This window comes from Lepidochelys kempii, chromosome 1 (genome assembly GCF_965140285.1).
Source record: "Lepidochelys kempii isolate rLepKem1 chromosome 1, rLepKem1.hap1, whole genome shotgun sequence".
In the NCBI taxonomy this organism is placed as follows: Eukaryota; Metazoa; Chordata; order Testudines; family Cheloniidae; genus Lepidochelys; species Lepidochelys kempii.
Window position 1 is genome coordinate 246107667 of NC_136380.1, and position 9826 is coordinate 246117492.

At 42.3% G+C, this 9826-nt stretch overlaps 1 pseudogene; it reads right to left on the reverse strand.

Annotated features, from left to right (window-relative positions):
* Positions 1–4679: 4679 nt before the first annotated feature.
* On the reverse strand, positions 4680–7625 carry LOC140908488 (protein FAM200C-like; annotated as a pseudogene).
* Positions 7626–9826: the final 2201 nt, after the last annotated feature.

Here is a 9826-nt window from a genome sequence, read left to right on the forward strand (position 1 = left end):
GCCTAACCAAAAGCAGGCTGAGGGGAGATATGATGGCGCTCTATAAATACATCAGAGATAAATACCAGGTTTCCTCCCCCCTTCCCCCACTGCTCTCCTTGGAAGGCTGTTCCAGAACTTCACTCCTCTGATGGTTAGAGACCTTCGTTTAATTTCAAGCCTAAACATGTTGATGGCCAGTTTATAAGCATTTGTTTGTGTCCACATCAGCTGATTGCCTATGGGCATCAAATAGGCATCCACATCACTACCTAACTGGCTTCAAGACTGAGCTTGATAAGTTTATGGAAGGAATGGTATGATGAAGCTGCCTACAATGTCATGTGGCCCATCTGCAACTGCAAATATCTCCAGTGGCTGGTGATGGGACACTAGATGAGGAGAGCTCTGAGTTACTTCAGAGAATTCTCTCCCAAGTGTCTGGTTGGTGGGTCTTGCCCACGTTCTCAGGGTCTAACTGATCGCCATATTTGGGGTTGGGAAGGAGTTTTCCTCAGGTCAGATTGGCACAGATCCTGGGGTTTTTCCATGTTCTTCTGCAGCATGGGGCACAGGTCACTTGCAGGTTTAAATTAGTGTAAGTGGTGGATTCTCCGCAACTTGAAGTCTTTAAATCGTAATGTGAGGACTTCAGTAACTCAGCCAGTTATGGGTCTGTTATAGGAGGGATATGAGTGAGGTTCTGTGGCCTGCAATGAGCAGAAAGTCAGTCATACTTCCATGCAGTATGGCCCTGATCCAGAATGGGATCTCTAGGCACTACCACAATACAAATAGTTAACAGTAACCTGGGAACATTCTCACTGTTCGTATAAAATTTGCTGTTTTCCTGCATGTCTTCGCCAGTACGCTCACCTGCTAGAATACTAATGTAGAGCAAATGCAGTAAAAGAGAAGCCATTCAAGTAAGTCAGAAGTTCACAGAAACCTCAGCTCTGATCCCAGACCATAAAACAATCTTTGTAGACTGGTGGGCAGTACTGTCCCTTCCACCTCCGTCCTTCCCATGTAGTTGTGTTCCATGGTTCCGTGGACCTGACCTAAGCTGCATCATTTACCTTATGAATCAGCTCTCCGGCAGATCTTTGGTGCTTTGATTGCATGGCTAAACAGAGGTCAGACAGTGTGCAGCAGAATCCTGCATCCAATTTAGACATGTCGAGAGTCTGCTTTCTCTCAGATAGGGCTGGGGTATACTTTTTCTTGAGATGGATGGCTGCAGCACCAGTGGAAAGCCTTTGTTCCATAGGACAGGTCTTTCACCTACACATGAAAGTTTTGTTTTCTCCCTCCACCACTTGTTTGCTTACATTGCGGCAATCCCACTGTAGTTACTCTGCAGTAACAGAACAGAATTTTGCCTACAGGTGTCTGTGAATGTAGATACTGTGACAAAGTTCCTCCTCTGCTTGTTGGCAGATTTGCTCGCCTCAGAGGTTCACGGCAGCCTTCAATTTGGCCACTTTCGTGGCTCAAATCTGCCGTTCATTCAGTTAGCCTCATCACTGGCCAGCATCGGGAAAGGAAGAACAATCCCCACAGTTTCTGCTGATCCACCTAGTGGATCGGGGAACAGGCTAGAGACTTCCCCTCTGGTGGAACCCAGAGTCCAGGTCAATTCCTCCGGTATCAAGTAGGGAGTTGGAGGGATGGGGAGAACCCAGGCCCGCCCTCTACTCAAGGTTCCAGCCCAGGGCCCTGTGGATTGCAGCTGTCTACAGTGGCTCCTGTAACAGCTGCGTGACAGCTACAACTCCCTGGGCTACTTCCCCATGGCCTCCTGCCAACACCCTCTTTAATCTCACCACAGGACCTTCCTCCTGATGTCTGATAACACTTGTACATCTCAGTGTGCCAGTAGTACGCCTTCTCACTCTCAGCTTCTTGCACCTCTTGCTCCCAGCTCCTCGCATGCACACCACAAACTGAAGTGAGCTCCTTTTTAAGCCCAGGAGCCCTGATTAGCCTGCCTGTCTTAATTGATTCTGGCAGCTTCTTGATTGGCTGCAGGTGTTCAGCCTGTCTGTCTTAATTTTTTCCAGAAAGTTCCAGATTGTTCTGGAACCTTCCCTGTTATCTTACCCAGGGAAAAGGGACCTACTTAACCTGGGGCTAATATATCTGCCTTCGATCACTCTCCTGTAGCTATCTGGCTTGACCCTGTCACAATATCCTTTACGCTATTGCACAGGAACATAGGAATAACCAAACTGGGTCTGACCAGTGGTCCATCTGGTCCAATATCCTGTCTCTGGCAATGGTCAGTGCCAGATGCTTCAGAGGAAATGAACAGAAGAGAGCAATTTCAAGTGATCCATCCAGTCCCAGCTTTTGGCAGTTGGAGGTTTAGGAACACCCAGAGCATGGGGTTGCGTCCCACGCCATTTTGGTTAATAGACTTTGATGGACCTATCCTCCATCAACTTACCTCATTCTTTTTTGTACCCAGTTATGCTTCTGGCCTTCATAACATCCCATGGCAATGAGTTCCACAGGTTGACTCTGTTGTGTGACGAAATACTTCCTTATGTTTGTTTTAAACCTGCTGCCTATTCATTTCATTGGGTGACCCCTAGTTCTTGTATTATGTGAAAGGCTAATTAAGACTTCCCTATTCACTTTCTCCACACCAGTCATGATTGTAGAGACTTCTGTCATTTCCCACCTTAGTCCTAGCTTTTCTAAACTGACCAGTCCCAGGTTTTTTTGTTTCACTCTCATATGGAAACTGTTCCATACTCCTAATAATTTTTGTTGATCTTTCTCTGCACCTTTCCAAATTCTAATATATCTTTTTTTTTTTAGATGGGGCAACCAGAGCTGCAGAATCACCAGCGACATATTGGAAATACAAATAGATTTCACAATAAATTTGCACCTTCCTGGAATCTTTTCAATCCTTAAGAAATAATTTATATCACAGAAAGTTCAAAACACTGTGTGCAAGGATTGCTTAACAGGAGATCCATAGGAGTTAATTAGTAAAGCCAGCAATTTCAGTAGTTTGTAGGGGATCGTGCCAGGTCCTCAGGGTATGGTTCAGCATTGGTTCTTGGTAACGGATACCTTGGCTGGAGAGCTTTGAGTGACTGCAGTTTCTGTGCAACTGGACCGCATCAGGCTGAGTCAAATCTCTGAGTGACCTCTAGATATAACCTTTTGAGGATTCCTCTTGTGTGGGGGAGTTGTCAGGTGGCATCCCCTCAGTGCAAGGGGGATGGTCAAGGGGGAAGGGTTTTCCCTGGCTGCCAGAATGGCCCCTTAGAAGCCACTTGCAGCTTCCACAAAGTAGAGCAGCCCTAAAGCCCAGCTTTATGTCAGGAATTGACTGGCTCTGGGAACAGGGTAAAGCATAAAGGTGGCTTACAGACATCTTTGTACACTGACCCTGAGTAGTATCAAGTGCATCTCAGATACCCTCTCACTAGCTCCCAATCCATTTTGCTCATATAGTTGCATTTAGTTCTAACTAAAGTCAGCTATTTTCTACTTGGTTTCTTGGCTTTGTTTAACCAGGACTCCAACCCCATTAGCACATTCCTTGTTTTTATTTTTAAAGAATGTGTTGCTTAGAAACTTATTTTTTATTTTACTTTGAATGTAAATCTAATCTGCCATAACGGACCAAAGCTTATTTCTTGAGAACAATTCCTTTCTGGGACCAAGGCCATTAAATCTTTACAACGAGCACTATAGGTTACAAACATTCTGCAGATTGTAACTTTGTTATGGAGAAGGGACATAAAACAGTCAGCTTTGAAATATTTACAGCTGAAGGGTGTGCAGAATGGGTAATCAGCTTTGTGTCTGGCATTGGGTGTAAAATCAAATTATCAAACGAATGATGGAATCCTTTGTGGTACAAGGAAATTTCCTGCTCCTTTTTGGAAGTGGGATAGGATTTTGCCTCTCTTTCATAGCAAACTATCTTTGTGGTGATTTTTTCACATTTTATAAGAAAAATACCAGTGAATGACTTAAATGTTCCTTCTGTGCTAACACAGGTCAGAATACTGTAACTGATGCAGAAAGCATTGTAGCCAAATATATAAATAATTATATTTGATATTTATTAAGGTTGCTTAACAGTTTCCCCATACCTCTTCCTTTGAGTTGCTTATAACTGTCAAAACTAACCTTTTGGGCTGAAAATTTCCCTACTTGATGTGTTTCTTAGGATTTTCTGGAGGGGTGGATCCCAAGAGGTTAATTTTGTTCTGAAAATGAGATCAATGAAAAAATAGATCATTTTGATGTAAAATATTTTTCCAGCTATTTTTTAAAACAGTTTTAGTGCCTCAGGGGTTGGAGTAGGAACTTGAAATTTGTTTGGCAGGGGTGGGGAGGGAGGTCCTGGAATCAGAATTGCCTATCACTATCCCCTTGGAAATCATTCCAGATTTGGCTGAGTTGTAAGCTGCAGTTAATCACCATTTGCATGTGTGCAGTAGGAAGTCTGCCATGTTTCACTGCACATTTATCTAGACCAGTGGTTCTTAATCTTTACTGTAGCCTGCACCCCTTTGGTTCTCAAAATATGTTCTCACACCCCTTAACAAAATCATTGAAGTAGGTCAGTTCTTTAAACCTAGATATATCATAACTATAGAATGAAAGACAGAATTATATATTTATTTTAATTTCACAGTAAAATTAATACACGAAAAATTATACACTTTTTAAAAGTTTACTGGCTCAGTGACTCTTCTGCTGTTGATTTTTTTCCCGATGATGTTCAAGAAACGAGGAACTTTTTTTGAAATAGCCACACGCATGTCCTCCCTTGCATTTAGGTGGTTTCTGGCCTTTGTTTTGATGTGTAAGAGTGATGAAAATCCTCTCACACACGTATGTAGTCGCAAATGGCGCAACGATCTCCAGCACTGTCTTTGCCAGTTGTGGAAACAGTGCTAGTTGAGTACACCAGAAATTCTCAAGCTTCATTGTCTCAAACTCCATTCGGCTTTGGCCATTGGCTCGTAATTCAATGAGATCATCTTTCATCAAATCACTATCGTTGATGGAATCCAGGTTAAAAAGTAATGGATCCAGTATCCATTTCTTTGCCACATCAAGATCTCCAGTGGAAAAATATTCTTGGAAAGAGTCACTCAACTGTTGCAAATGCTTTGTCACTTCAGTTGCGATGGTCATGCCTTCATTTTCTGAAACAATTGTTTCTTCAAGAAAAGGAAAGAGTGAAATTTCATTTCTCAACATGCTTTATCCAAACTGGAAGTTTCCGAATAAAAGCAGATAACTTCTCTCTGGCCGTTACTGTGTTCATCCCAGTTCCTTCAACAGATGTGTTGAGTTCATTGAGGAGTGTGAATACATCTGCTGTGTATGCTAGGCAAAGGATAAACTCTCTATTTTTGAAATCATCAACTAAATTACTGCTTTGGTTACAAAGAAACTGACTTATTTCTTCGCGCATTTCAAAAATACGAGTAGCATTCGACCACAGGAAAGCCACCTCACTTCTGTATGGAAAAGAAGGACCGTGTGCTCGGCACCAATTTCTTTGCAAAAAGCATGGAAGAGGCAATGATTAGAGCACGTCCTCTGATGAAGTTTACTGTGCTCACCTCAGTAGACAAAAGTATCCTTCAATTTTGTAGGCAGAGTCTTGTATGACGGTGCAACATACAATATGTGATCATGATAGGAGGTACTTCTTTCTTTACATAGGCAACAAATCCTGAAATTTTTTCTAGCATGGCAGAGGCACCATCGGTGCAAATTGATCCACACACATCAAGTGTTATCTTATGCTTCAAAAAGTAGTATTTGACGAGATTGAACACATCGATTCCTTTTGTAGTTAATTGCAATGGTTCACAGAACAAGAATTTTTGTCAAGCTGAATACCCACTTCAAGAGGACTAGCTTTGATATCTTCTGAAACTTGCTGCAAGATATCCTGGCTCATTGCATGAATTCTAGAATGGATCACGTCATTTGACGAGGGAACCTGCTGAAGCTTCTTTTGTGCATCTGGCCCCAATACTATTTTTGCCATTTCCAATGCACAAGGTTTCACTAATTCCTCAGCTATTGTATGAGGCTTCTTTTTCTTGGCACACAAATACGCAACTTGATAGGATGCTTGTAACAAGGGCTTCTCAAGTGATACAAACCCAAACGTCCTCAAGGTTTCACTATGATCAAATTGTGCCCTCGTAGACTTCAAGGTGTCAATGTCATGTCCAACAGCTGCACCACCGTGCTGTTTGTTGAAATGTGCAGACAGCTTTGATGATTTGAGATTTGTGTTTGAAAATAACGAGCTGCACAGTACACATTGTGGTCGTTGATTTCCATCCTTCTCTGTCATACAAGTGAACCTGTAACGAACACAGAAACGCAAATGGAATGACGACTTTAATGAAAAAATATATAAATGGAGATGGGGGGCCTATACACTTTTAAATGCATATTAAATAGATGTTATTACTCACCGCAAATAGCGCAGTAGGCACACAAAAATAGGCAAGTACTACCCAGAGATGTTGCAGAGTTTTGCTGTGGAAGTGAACTGTAACCAACCTGCTAACAGTTAGCGGCTAACTGAATTCAAACAAAGCATCATCATCTGCGCATGCATCAAGAAATACCCAGCAACGTGGCGGTACACTGTATTTTGTAGCGAGATAATTTCACTACAATTAGCTTAAAAACTTGAAAATAAATGTTGTTTGTATATTACAATAATCGTTTATATAGAGATATAATGTTAATACATACATATGTTTGATAAAACATAGTAGTTGTATTTATGTGCCTGTGCTTAATTTGTGTTTTTGATGATTTACCTTCTAAAAAAATCTGGCACATCTCACACCCCCAGAAAGGGCATCTTGCACCCCCAGCAGGTGCGTGCACCCCAGGTTAAGAACCACTGCCTTAGTCCATGTGCTTGGAGAACACAAGTCCAGGCATGTCTGATGGGCATTGCTGAGTCACCACCTGGCAAGGTTGAGCAATTCCACTTGTGTGGCCTTGTGCAGGTGAGTCATTGTACTGTAGCCCCCTTCCTGGACAGTGGCTGTTGGTTGCTCAACACTTGCCCACCCGGGAGTTGCTTATGCCCCTGGTTATTATCTTTGGGGGAGCTAATATCTGGGCACTTCCCAAGCCGACAGCATATTTTAGTGACAACCATACAACACAATTCTCATAACTTTGTATGCACTAATGATACACATATTTAGATGGAACAGCGGTTTCAGCAGATCATAATCTTTCCCATGATACCTCACATGGCATGCTTTATATGCAATATTACAATTATATACTAGTCATAAATATAGGGGTTACAGGGCGCCCCCTGAGGTATAGATTGTCACAGTACCCTTTGGCCTAAGGAAAGGAGTGCTGGGCTGGGAGTTAGGGGAAATGAGTTATAATCTTACATCATTAATGAAACATTTGAATCATATTTAAGTGCTAAAGATTTGGCAAAATGAGTTTCTCCCCTACTCTCATAGTAGGCATAGGCTTATATAGCTGGTCAAAACAGTTTACACTAATACCTGTGGAAGCCGCAATGTACCACTGAACCACGCCGGGCAAAACTGGTCCCTAAAGACATAGGCCAGCTGGAGATCAATACTGTATGACATCGTTTGCATTATACAGACATGACAGCTGTCTGTCATATTTAGAGTGCTTTGATGCCGTTTCAGTTGTTAGTGAATTGCCCACATCTCTAAGTCTCCCTGGGCTTTGGCTTGTGCTGATTCATATAATGTCAGAGAGCACTTCAAGATCTATCACTGTTAAGGTTTTTGTAGCACACTGATAGAGAATCAGTGGGTATTAGACGAAGAGAAAAAATGGACAATGAAAGCTTTTTTTAAAAATTAACAATCAAGTGAATAATAAAAAAACCCAAAACATTTGACCAATAGAGAGTTTAATACCTCAGTCCCTTCCACTCACTCAGTCTAGCTAGCATTGATTTATAAGTGGAACTTGCAGAGAATTGTTGCTAGGGGACAAAGCTTTTGTAGGTGCCCATTAAAGCAATATTCATGAAGAAGAAATGAAATGTACACGTTGCTAATGCTGCCAACAAAAAACCCCAAACCAACAGTTAATCAACCCCTATAAGTTATAACAGGGGACAAATATAATGATTTGTAAGAGGAGCAAACTTTGTAGCAGAGAAGGACAGGAGACTAGAAAGGAGACTAGATATACAGCTGAACTGTATGGCCTAGATTCTGCTCTATTACTCTGGTTTTATGCCAGTGTAACTCCCTTGGTTTCAATAGAATTTATACAAAATTTAATATCAGTGTAACAAAGAACAGAATTTGGCCCTTTGGTTAAATGGATTGACTCCTGATTTATACCCATGTAACAGAGATCAATAGTAAAAGGTGCGTTAGCCATATAAATAAAAAGAAAACAAGGAAAGAAGAAGTGGGACTGTTAGACACTGAGGATGGGGTGGAGATTAAAGATAATCCAGGTATGGCCCAACTTCTAAGTGAACACTTTACCTTAGTGTCATGGGGTGCTCTACTCACCACTGGGTGGTGCCTCCTTCTGGCAATTCTGGGATTGCTCCACCAGGTTCAGTACCCCCTTTCCCCCTCTTCCAAAATGCAACTCTTCCCACTCGCAGAGTCACAGTACAGCTGCTTTGTGATTTGACCTTCCATCCAGGTCGCTCTGTGTTTTCCCCTTCCAGGGGCATCTTTCAAAGTCTGTCTCCACAAACAGCGTTGGGCAATCCTCCAGCCCACTGCCCCGTGTTACTCCCTCAGTGACTCAGGCAGTCTGTTTGAAGACATGCCAACTCTTGCAAATTTAATCGAGAGATACATGATTTCTAAGTAAAATTAAGCCCTGACTCATGATCTCCTGATAGAACTCTCAAATGACATTTGAGAATTCTATCCCCAGATCATGAGTCAGGATTAATTTTACCTAGAAATTGCTATGGGGGCCAAGGCTCCTGCAGTCAGCCAGGTGTGTGATCTGAGAGCATCAGGTAAGGTATTTCCTGTAGAGACAGGGAAGTGTTAGTATCATTGTACAAGGCACTGGTGAGACCTCATCTGGAATACTGTGTGCAGTTCTAGTCTCCCATGTTTGAGAAATTAATTGAACCTGGAATAGGTGCAGAGAAAGGCTACTAGGATTATCCAAGCAATAGAAAACCAACCTTATAAGAGGAGACTTAAGGAGTTTGGCTTTGTTTAGGCTAAGCTAAAAAAGACTGAGCGGAGATATGATTTCTCTATATAAATGCATCAGGGGAATAGACACCAGGGATGGCGAGGAGTTATTTAAGTTAATGGCGAATGTTGGCACAAGAACAAATGGGTTAAACTGGCTATCAATAAGTTTAGGCTTGAAATTAGATGTAGGTTTCTAATAATCAGAGGACTGAAGTTCTGGAACAGCCTTCCAAGGGGAGCAATGGGGGCAAAAAACCTAACTGGCTTCAAGGCTGAGCTTGAGAAGTTAATGGAGGGAATGGTATGACAAGATCACCTATAGCGGCATGTGGCCCATCTGCAACTGCTAGCAGCAAATATCTCCAAGAGTTGGAGATGGACGCTAGAGGGGGTGGGTGCTGAGTTACTATAGAGAATTCTTTCCCAGGTGTCTGGATGGTGGGTCTCACCCACATGCTCTGGGTCTAACTGATCACCAGATTTCGGGTCAGGAAGGAATTTTTCCAAAAGTCACATTGGCAAAGATCCTGTGGGGTTTTCACCTCCCTCTGCAGCATGGGGCACAGGTCACTTGCTGGCTTAAACTAGAGTAAATGGTGGATTCTCTGTACCTTAAAGTCTTTAAACCATAA